An 11,377-nucleotide genomic window follows, 5' to 3' on the forward strand; every position below is an offset into this window, starting at 1 on the left:
TTCCGGAAGAAATAGGCTGGGCACGATCGAGTCGGTCCTAGCACTAGCATTGTGCCGACCATAACCCTCGGGTGTCACTTACAACCTTGACATAGTCGGATCAGTCCTAACCCTGCGGGTCGACTTTTCCCTCCAACGAATGCCCGAGTTACCCGAAGGCATGCTGTACCCGAAGGTATATACTGTACCCGAAGGTATATAGATATACTATACCCGAAGGTATATACTGTACCCGAAGGTATATAGATATACTGTACCCGAAGGTATATACTGTACCCGAAGGTATATAGATATACTGTACCCGAAGGTATATGTCGATTCGGCGACAAAAGACAATTATTTATGAAAGGAGTGCGATCACCCTTGATGACTTCTTGAGTCATCTGACTCATCAAATCTCGATGGTCAAAAACTGCTCCGACCCAAACTCAAAACAACCCAAGAGTTAGTGTCGGTCAATACAACACAACTCCACCAACAAGATTACACGAGGGTCTAGTGTCGGTCAATACAACACAGCCCAAACAACAAGAGCACTAGGTGTCGGTCAATACAACACGGCTCCACAACACTCCCCAAGAGTACTAACGTACTCGGTGACTTTCAATCATCACCATAGCTCACCTTAGTAGCTTTCCCAATTCCGATAACTCTCCAAACCCACAACAAAGGTCGACTTTTCCCCGCCTTTCGTAAATATTTTTCCCCTTCAGTTCTCCTATGCTTAAACGTTAATAAAAATGATTTCAATTCAAATTAGTCAAATTATGAGTTTATTTCTCAAAGTCTAAGTTTCCCAAGTCTTTATTTTTCGAAAGCTCTATCATTCTAAGTTTCCGAAAATCAACCACCCAAAATACATTTCCCGGGGAAAGTCTAGGAATTCCAACGAATCCCAACAAATGGCTAAGTCTCAAACCCCACATTCGGACTTGCCTAGGGTTGTTCATCCAACCCGAAATGTCAAAGATCACCAGGTCAATGAACCTCCACTCCGAAGTTGCGTCAAAACGCTCAATTCAACACATCATCAATATCATAAGTTATGAAAACAATCATAACAATAAATCATCATCATAAACAACATCAGATAAAGCATAAGTCGAATTTATCGACGCCTATCATGCAATCATAGCTAAATATAGCAAGTTGCCCTAACCTCGAGCTGTTCCAGCTTCGCAAACAAAGTTCTCCTCAAACAATTGCTCTGAGTATTCCAAAGTTCCTTCAACTGAACCTCGGAGGAAAACAAAGCAGAAACCAAACAAAATCGATTAGTTCGATCGCAAAACAATACATAAACGATAGACAAAGCATTAAAGCTTCAGAATACGACAATCGGGTACGAAAGGACAAGTTTTCGAAAACGAAAAACTCCCCCCCCCTTAGGAAATAGCCCACGGCCATAAGGAGAAAAGGGCTTCGGCTATTTTTCTTCGATCAAATCAATTCACAAGGTAGTTTTAGGGTAAAACTAAGGCAAAGAAACTGTCAGAACAATTTTCGGACAATCGGGCCGAAATACAACTATCCAGGGGCATTTTGGTCCAAAATAAAGGCTCAAAACTTCAAAGTTATCAGTTCTGAAAACAAATTTGACAGCAATGATCCTCATGACATCCGTGACAACAAATCCTAAAGGCACGAAGTCAGATTAAGTCTTTTCGACAATAAAGTTTCGAAATGTGAGACAAAAAGGGTTTTGAAACAGTTTTTCAGATCCTGGACAACTGGATCACAATCAGCGTTTACTGACAGAGATTTTAGACTCAGGGGAACGTAAGGAACATAACCCAACCAAGAAATCGAAGAAATCGAACCATTTTAGAAAAAGCTCAAAACTGTGAGCACAGAAACGACTTTAGAAACGCAACAGAAACAACAATCAGAGGTAGGAATCGTGTTAGTTACCTCGATACCTAGAAGTAGGGACGAACTGCGCGAAGATTGGTCAAGTTTTCGCGAAAATCTCCTCCCCCCTTGCTCTCCACGAAATTCAGCCACAATAGGAAGAAAATGAAGGAATTTTTGCTTTTTGAGCTATTTATAGGCAGGCGAAATCGCGGGAAAATGAAAATTTCGCGATTCCGATTTTTGCAGCACGATCATCGTGGAATTCTAAAAGAGATTCTGGCGTCAGAATTCCAGAACTCAAAACAAATATCTAAGATTTAGGAAAAACGATATCCAAAACGCCAAAAGCGGTGTAAGTTAGTCTGTCCCGAAAAACTACTTTTTGCTGTGATGCTCAGACGACAAAACTTCCAACAGAAGAAAGATTGGAAATGTCGAAACAAGTCTGGCATCGCAGACGGAATCTTCGTTAGAAGTCCCGAATAGAAAAAGTCTTCCTCCTTCGCTCAAAACTAAGGTTTCGAAGCAAAGAAATTAGCGTCGGCGGACATCCGAAAAGTAAATACTATCGTGCGTACAGTCCAGAGTTCCGAAATGAAATGCTGGTCGAAGGAAAAATAAAGAGAATCTTTAAATTTTCCAAGAATTCGAAATATCGCCTAAACATTGCTTTAAAAGCGAAATTAGCCTATTCTGGACATGCTCGCCATAAGGCAGGTGTGCAGACGACTCGCACTAGCTCCGAAAGAAACAACGCCACATTCCTCGAGCAATTCCTGAACTTTCTTCTTCATTAATCTTTCTCAAATATCAAACTCCTGTCACACTTACACTGATTCCACGCGTGAGTCGGAAATTAACTTGTTCCGAAAATCCGGGTCTTACACCCACACTACAGATGGAAAGAAAACAGGAACAAAACAGGGTAGAAAAGTCTTAAAATCACAAATCACAATTCAATCACGCAACGAAGGTAGCAGCAGCCCCGTAGAAGCTTTCCAACGCCCCCACAATGTCCATGATATCGCCACCCACACCAAAACTGAAACCAGAGACAACGACCCAAGCACACCCGATCACTCCTAATCTAAGAAACAGTAGCCAAGCAATCAGCATGGTGATAGAGGTAGGATGAAATGGAACCTCAGATGAGAATGGTGGGGTAAATGGGTAATATGAGTAATGGATATTTTTGTAAATTAACATTTTAATCCTAATCAATCTCAGCTGTTCAATTTTAAAATTAATATATCTAATGGCTACTATTCAACTGCACCACCATGGGACAGTTGGAAACTGTCCCACCGAAGCCAAAACCCGATTTCAACCTAGAGTTTGCAACATTCACGTAAGATAAAGTATGTTGTTTATCACTTCAATTATAGGAGTGAAGAACTTCTGCCATGTCTCTTATAGTGGTCATCCTTTCATTTATATTATTTTTCTTCACTATCTTTTTAACTTGCAAGGTGACATTTCAATTTCTTAGTCAAAATACAAAATATACTCACAAGATTGGGTTACATAGCATGCACTTTTACCATACTAAGTAAAAGAAAACAAAAGTGTTTTTTTTTAAGAAACAAATATTAAAATGAAGGCTAAAAAGCATTTTTGGCCCCTGATGTTTCAAGTTTGTGCAAATTCTGCCCCTACTCTATTTTTGTCGATGTTTCTACCCCTCATGTTTTCAAACAGTGCATCGTCTACCCCTCATGTTTTCAAACAGTGCACCGTCTACCCCTCCGTGAGGGGTAGACGGTGCACTGTTTGAAAACATGAGGGGTGGAAACATCGACAAAAATAGATAGGGGCAGAATGTGCACAAACTTAAAACATCAGGGGCCAAAAATGCTTTTTAGCCGTAATTAAAGTTAAAATAACAAGCGAAACATATTATTTTTCAAAAGGCACGGTCTTGTGCTACAAAATGTTGATGCCCTAGCTATTATCTTATGCTTTGTTTGTTGGGAGAGAAATAAGTGAGAAGGAGGGAGGGGAAAGAGAGATGGAGTGTGGAGAGTAGAACTAAGTCAACTAACCTTGTTTGGTAGATGTATTAAGTGTGACTAAGTCTCACATTGGAAGATAAAAATAACTTTGAGCGGTTTATAAGTGTGACAACTCATAAACCCAATGTCTTAAGGTTTTTTGTGAAAGATGTGGTGTCTAGTCCACTTGTGGTTTGCTCTTTAAAGCTCATTGTGAAGTTTTATCCCCAAATTTTAAACCATATCCTTTGTTTGGTCCAATAGTGGTATCAGAGCCGATACCTCTGAGGTTCCACTTGAGTACAAGCTCAGCTTTCGTTCGAGATAAACTTACATGTGAGGTAAAGATTGTTGTGATATCAAGTGTGAGTAAATACCACATTGGAAGATAAAAATAACTTTGAGCACTTTATAAGTGTGAGGACTCATAAACCTAATACCTTAAAGTTTCTGATGAAAATATAGTGTCTGATCCACTTGTAATTTGCTCTTTAAAGCTTAATGTGAAATTTTATCCCCAAATTTTAAATCATCTCTTTTCTTTAACCCTTTATTTGGCCCAACAAAGAGGAGAGGAGAGATTGAGAAAAAAATGGTGGGCCCTCCCAACTTTTTAAGATCTCCTCAAATTGGAGAGACTGTCCCTTGAGTATATTTTTCTTCTTCTCATTTCTGCCCCTGTTATTGGGGGTTGCAACTTGCAACTACCAGAAATTGCAACAAACTGCTAGGAAATGCACTCAATTGCATAATAAACAAGTTTTAAAATTTATTTTATTTCTCATATTTTTTCCTACTCATCTTCTCTTCTCTACCTCTCTCCTCTATCTCTCTTATAAACCAAACATGCCATGTACCTAACTGCTCAATTTGTGTCTACTATAAATCTCTTTGTGCAGCATCATCAGGTCTTTATTTAGCTACTGATGAAAAATAAATGTTGAAGAGAATGAAAAATAAATGTTGATCACGTTAATGAGCAATGAGATGCAATAGGTCTCTCACATATTAATGATTGATGATGACGTTGTGTAAGAGATTCCACATTTGGAAGAAAATGTGAGGAGGACGTGGGTCTCACACTTATCAATGTATACGTGATGATGACGCCGGAATTGAACTCGAGATTCCCAGTCTTTCTTCCACACATCGCATCACGCACTCCTCCCTAGTCATCCCTCCTTCCCGCTAATTAACCTTGACCTTCGTGCAATTTTTTTTCAAAACTTTTTCCTAGCAATTTCCTTTTACTTTCTTTGACCCCTTCTACATTTTTAAGCTTAATTAATTAAAACAGAATAATTATATCTTCACAATTCATTTTTTAGGTGTGGAGAGGTGGAAGAAGAGAGATAGAAAGAAATGAAAAATAAAGTAAAGATGTGATAAATGATTTAATTGATAGAGAAAAGAGAAATAAATAAAAAAAAAGTGAAAAAAAAGTAAAAAGATGTGTATAAATATCATTGTTCGATTAAAAAATATTTGATGAATACCTAAATGATATAAACACATCAATACATCATATGAGATAAGAAATGAAAATAGATAATAATATCTATATGTTAAGTATGTAGTTGACAATACTATTTGAATTAATCTTTGTGGACACTTACTTCAAAAAAAAAATTTGTTAACACTTTACACTCAGCATTTTTAGATGGGTAGCATATTAAATTTAACGAGAGTCACTCGATCTAGTGTATAGACGTATAGTGTATGTTTGGTTTTTGTGTATTCAAATTTTTAAAATCACAAAAGGAAAAACAAACATGTATTTAACCAACAATAAAATAAAAGATGTAATTTTAATAAGTTGATATAGTGAAGCAAGATAGCGTCTCATATCTTTATTGTAAGTCTTCTTTGAGCAACAATTTTCTCTACATTGAGACACTATCATCTTGGGTGATGTATAAGGTGCAATAGTTGATAGGTCTTGCACCCATGTCATACATGTCAGGGCCAATGGGATGACAACACCTGTCATGGTGGAGAATGAGAAACCTGGATGACCTGTTAAATGGATTGTTTAATTTTTTAAATTTTAATTTGATAATGACACTAAAGCCCCTTATTGTGTGCCTCATCCTTTCTCCCCCAACCTTCTTTGATCTCTTCACCTGCAACTCCGACCAACCACCTCGCGGCTGCCTTAGGATTCTGGCGCGGTGGTCATGTTTCCTCCTCTTCTTTTTGTATTTTCACTCACCCCTTTTCTTTGTTATCCATCAACACAACATTGTATATATCATATTTATGAAACCAAAGGACAAAAGAATATTGAGTTGTAACACATCATTGGATCTGGGATTTTTTTTTTTGTAAGATTACAAGAGACGGATTGCAAACTTTAACCACAACATTATCATTGAAGTCATTTAATTTAACTGGATCAAATCAAGCTGGACAAACCATCAAAATAAAAAAACAGCACACTTAGCACAGAAACAAAAACTCAGAGCAAAAACCCAGAAACCAAAGGTAAACCAAATCGCAGATCTGTGTGCTTTTGGCCAACGGATTTTCAGATTCGGGATGAGCAAGTAGGTCATCCAAATCACACATCACCAAATTGCAGAACCCATAACATAGCCGCACAAGAAGGAATTGCAAGAAACAAATCCAGGGGAAGCAGATCGAACAGATCCAGCAAAAGTATGGTCGAAACCTAAAAATTGAAGGTTTGGTCATGAACTCCATTTATTCTTCTGGTTTCGCAGTGGTTGTCGAAGGGATGCAAGGATCTAGATTATGCGTTTTTCCTGCGCCTGCGATGCGTTTTTTCGGCGTCGATCGCGGTGGTGCAAAGCTACAATCTGTGTTCCTACCTTTCCAGTCTAGGCTGGTGGCTTTGCAAGTTGGGGATGGAAAGGGAAGGGGGAGTGAGCTGGTGATGGAGCCTGAGGAGGGAGAGAAAGGAGATCTGGGTTGTTGCAGAGAGAGAAAGAATGATTTGAAGGGTGTTTTTCGTAATCTTCTATTTTTTATTTTTTTTTAGCAACAGGTCACCTTACCCACTATTATGGGTTATTTCTACTCTTGCATGGTGCAAGACCTAAGGCACACTTGCACCCTAACAGCCACCATCATCTTGCCCTACTTTTTAAACAATAATGTTTTGTTCACCAATCAGTTTCACCTTCACCTTGGAAGGTAGTAAAGAAATTAATGAGAGAGAAATAAGTGATATGATATGTGATGTAATAGGAAATGCAAAGAGAGATAGAAAGAAAAAATGGGATTAAGAAGTGAGGTGTGTATAAATCATTACTTTTTTTTAAATAAAAAGATGTACTCCCTCCGTTCCTAATTATAAAACCTAGTTTCAAAATTTTCATGTTCCTAAATATAAGACCTCTTACAATAATCTAGCAAAAAGTTTTTTACTCTTCCATATTTACCCCTCACATTAATTGTATGTTTTCAATTCCAAAGTTACCATCTACCATTAATTACTACTTATCCAACTAACTATGACTTTTGGTATAAATGCAATGATTATTAGTGAGAGAAAATGACAAAGGATAAAAAGGGAAGAATATATGCATTTTTTAAAAACAATGCACTAATTAGTCACATTAAGTGCTTTATTAATAAGCGCAATTTTTTGGAATAGGTCTTAGACCATATACAATGGTTAAACAAAAAATGTTTTGTTTACCCCTTTCCTACCCCTCTTTTTCTCTTCCCGACACTCCACATCATCTTCTCTCTCTAATTCAACAAACTCTCAACAATTACCCACTCCAAAGGTTTTCATTCAACACCCTACCCCACCACTCACCCTACCCCACCACTTTTTTATTTCATATTTTTATTTAATTTTATATTTTTGTTTTATTATTTACATAAAATTACAATTATTATCTTAAATTAAATTAAAACAATAAACACTTAAAAAATTAATTTTTTTTTTAAATTTAGACAATAATTTATTTTATTTCCTTAACTTAAAGAAAGGCTAATAGAAAGATAATAAGATGGTGAGAGAGATAATAAGATGGTGAAAAACTTGGTTTTTTTCCTGTGTCCAAATCAAACGAACCAAGTCTCTATTTATAGAGGAAAAAAAATCATGAATTTTGGTATAATTTTTTTTTCAGAAAATATTTTTTTTGATGAAATAGTTGAGTTCAAAAAATAAGGGTAAAAGAAATCCGGCGAACCAGTCAGAAATTGACACGTGGCAAAGCAAAAAAAAGTTTCTCTCTCCTGCAGACAAGGCGCGTCACGCGCCTTGTCTGCGCGTGTCGTGCACGCGCCTGACGGTGGCCACTGGCCTCGCGCCACGTGGCACACCGCAGGCAGCTCAACATTGTTGAACATTTTCAACATTTTTCCCCTCTCTCCTCACTCTCAACAACCTTCAACAATCATTCAACAATCTTCAACAATTTTCAACACCCATTTTCATCAACCATTGTAAATGGTCTTATATTTAGGAACGGAGGGAGTATTTGAAAGAAAATGTGCTATAAACCAAATGTGGTGTTAACGGCTCTAATTTACATGCATGCTTTGCTTACACGGATTTCCTTGGGAAGATAACTAGTACAAACCTTTAACCAACCACAGACAGATTAATTATTTTCTTAATTATTTCAACTGGATCATTATAGAACACTGCTTTTCTTCAAATTAAAAATGATATTTTCCCACATTGATGATTCACCTATATCACAAGTTCACAACTTCCTCGTGCTTGCTAATGTGATAGAGAATATATGCATGCATACACGTATTACTTAAATACAAATTGATCACTATGCATGCTAAATCATGAGTCAGCTTGGTGACACAAACTGACCACTAGATCATTAGCAACTTGGTAACGGTGATACATGCTAAAGAACTAGTTGAATTGGGGAATATACTTTAGTTGTTCAAGATGTATAAAGTATTTGAAACTAATCTACATTAACATAAAATAACATGGAAACTGGAAAGGATTTCTTCACTTTCTAGGCCGGCGCAGGCAAATAGTTTATATCTACTTAAGATATTTTAATATTAATAAGTGTAAGCGAATGTTTATTTGGAAAGTCGTAAGTTACAGTCAATAAACTACAACCTTAGATTAATTTTTTTAAGAATTTCTTAATGATATAAAAAATCAATTTGTTCCCATAGCTTTGGCCACATGGGATGTTGATGCAGTAATATACATGGAAGTCGCCCCACGTAATTCGAGAGATGTATGTAATTAGAGGGAGCTGGAACTTGCCTCATATGAAGTGCCTGAGCAATCTAAGTCACATTAATATGAGTCTTCCTTGCAAATTGAAATCGTCTCATATGAGGTTATTCTTGTCTAAATTTTGAACCGATTGATTAAAGCACAACAGTTTATGATACAGAAATAACTTAGGGCGTGACGTGGAACAATTACAATGAAACAGGTGGCATGAATTTTATTTTCAGTTATTTCATTTTTTAATAACAGAAAAAGGAAAAAAAAAAATTAAGTTAACTCAAGGTAAATAAACCATGATTGGGGTAGCAGGTAGTCGGACTTGAATGACCTTTCATCTTTTCACTTTTTCCCAACATTTTCAAACTTATCTTCCCTAGAAGCTTGACGGTTCCCAAACAAAGACTAAGCTCATTGCAACTCCGTCGGTCCTTACTCTTGAACTTCCTCCGACGACCAAGGTACCGCTTAGTTTTTCGTCTCACTCTTTCCCGTTCTCTTCTCTTCCTCCTTTGTCGTTACGTTTTTCAGTTTTCTGTTTTGTCTCTGTTGTCAGTTTCCATTTACTAATCGTTTTAATTGTTTTGGTTTTTGTTTTGTTTCCATGCTTTGGTGTTTGTTGGTGAAGGGTGGAAAAGCACAAACCTGTTGCCGCGTACATCGTCGCTTCGCTTTCATTATCTGACCATTGTTACAAGGTGAATGATTTTCTTTGCTTCTGAGTGGGAAAAGTATATTCTGAGTGTTGATGTTAGGGATCTTAGGAATTTTGTGTTGCATGTTGATATTGTCGCGGTGTTGGGCGATTATTGGGGTGCAAGGGTTTGAGCTTTTCTTTGTTTTTCTGGGGTTAATGCAATCTTTGTTGGTTTGGTGTTAATGATGACCTATTTAACAAAAAAAGATTTCATCGAAATTTTGACATTGTTTGAGGGAAAGGGTTTGTGGTTGGTAATCTCTGTGTTTTTTTTTTTTTCTGTTCTTGATGTTGTTGTTTATAGTTATGAAATATGTGCCCCAATGTGTAGGACCTTGTGGCTTGGTTGATAATTTTTGATTCATAAGTTGTTTGCTTTCTCCATTTTGTTGTTATCTTTTGGGTGATTTAATCTCCCTTTTTTTTTTATTGTGAAGCAATGGTTCCCAGTGGTAGTTGCTCTCGTAGAACTCCCCCAATGTTTTCAATCCCTATAAAATTGGGAGAGTTTCACGTGAAATTATCAACATTTTTTATGAAAAGAAGAAAAATCAAATTAAGAATGAGCTGGAACTGGCTGATCCTAAGGGAAACTGTGTAAAGTTGAAAGTTTTGACGGGAATGTGTGGAGGGATTCTTTATGAGGTTGTTCCTACCTTGGTTTCATCGTAACCAATTACATCATGGATCACACTCATTTATATCATTGAATATACTCCGCTACATTTTTTATAGGCAAATGTTAGTTGTTAGAAATGTTGGTAAATTAGTCCTCCTCAGGGTTCAAACCCTTGACCCTTGACCCTTCATCTCACCTAACCCTTATGTCCCCTAACTCTTACCATTTGAGCTAACCCTCGGGACATTATACTCTTCTACATAATGGGGACAGTTGATTCGGCTGTGACCTTGTTCGATGACATTTTTCACAAGCCCATCTAATTTTGTATGAGTTGACTTGGGACAACCATAATCACGCCCTGTGGACTCATCTGAAATAATGAGACTCAGGTCGTTACCAAACTGGCCACCACTCTGTCGTATATGCATGTATAATATTTTGGACAGTATAAGCCAGGTCCACACATCAATGACCAAACACTTTGAGCTTGATCTTTATTTTGTTCTGAGACAAGGTTCAGCAACATCAATTGCCAATCCATCATATTCCCTTTCAAGAGCAGACAAATGATATTCTCACAAAAGCATTGTCTCAGGCTAATTTTCACGGATATACTATCAAACCTAGAGTTCAAGCTGGTTGACCCTGAATTTGCAGGGGATATAAGGCAGATATCAATATAACAATATTGTAAAGTTAGTTAGGCTAATTGTTAAGCTGTTACAAGTTACAACAGCTACAACAGCTTATAGGTTCTATCTTTTGTGTAAATAACTCTGTAGATTTACCCAACTGTATTCAATGTGATAATTCTGATTCTCTCTCAATTCAGTTACTTCTCATCCTCTTCCCTCTACCTCAGTTCTTATCTCGGTTCTGATACCTTACACAGCACATGCTAGTCGACAGCTACAAAACCCTTTGGACTACATAAATAAGAAATTTATACTGCATGTTTTTCATCTTTTTGCTTTGCGCAATGCTCCCACTCAGTACTCCAAGACAATAATGGCATACAG

This window comes from Lotus japonicus, chromosome 5 (assembly GCF_012489685.1).
Source record: "Lotus japonicus ecotype B-129 chromosome 5, LjGifu_v1.2".
Taxonomy (NCBI): domain Eukaryota; kingdom Viridiplantae; phylum Streptophyta; class Magnoliopsida; order Fabales; family Fabaceae; genus Lotus; species Lotus japonicus.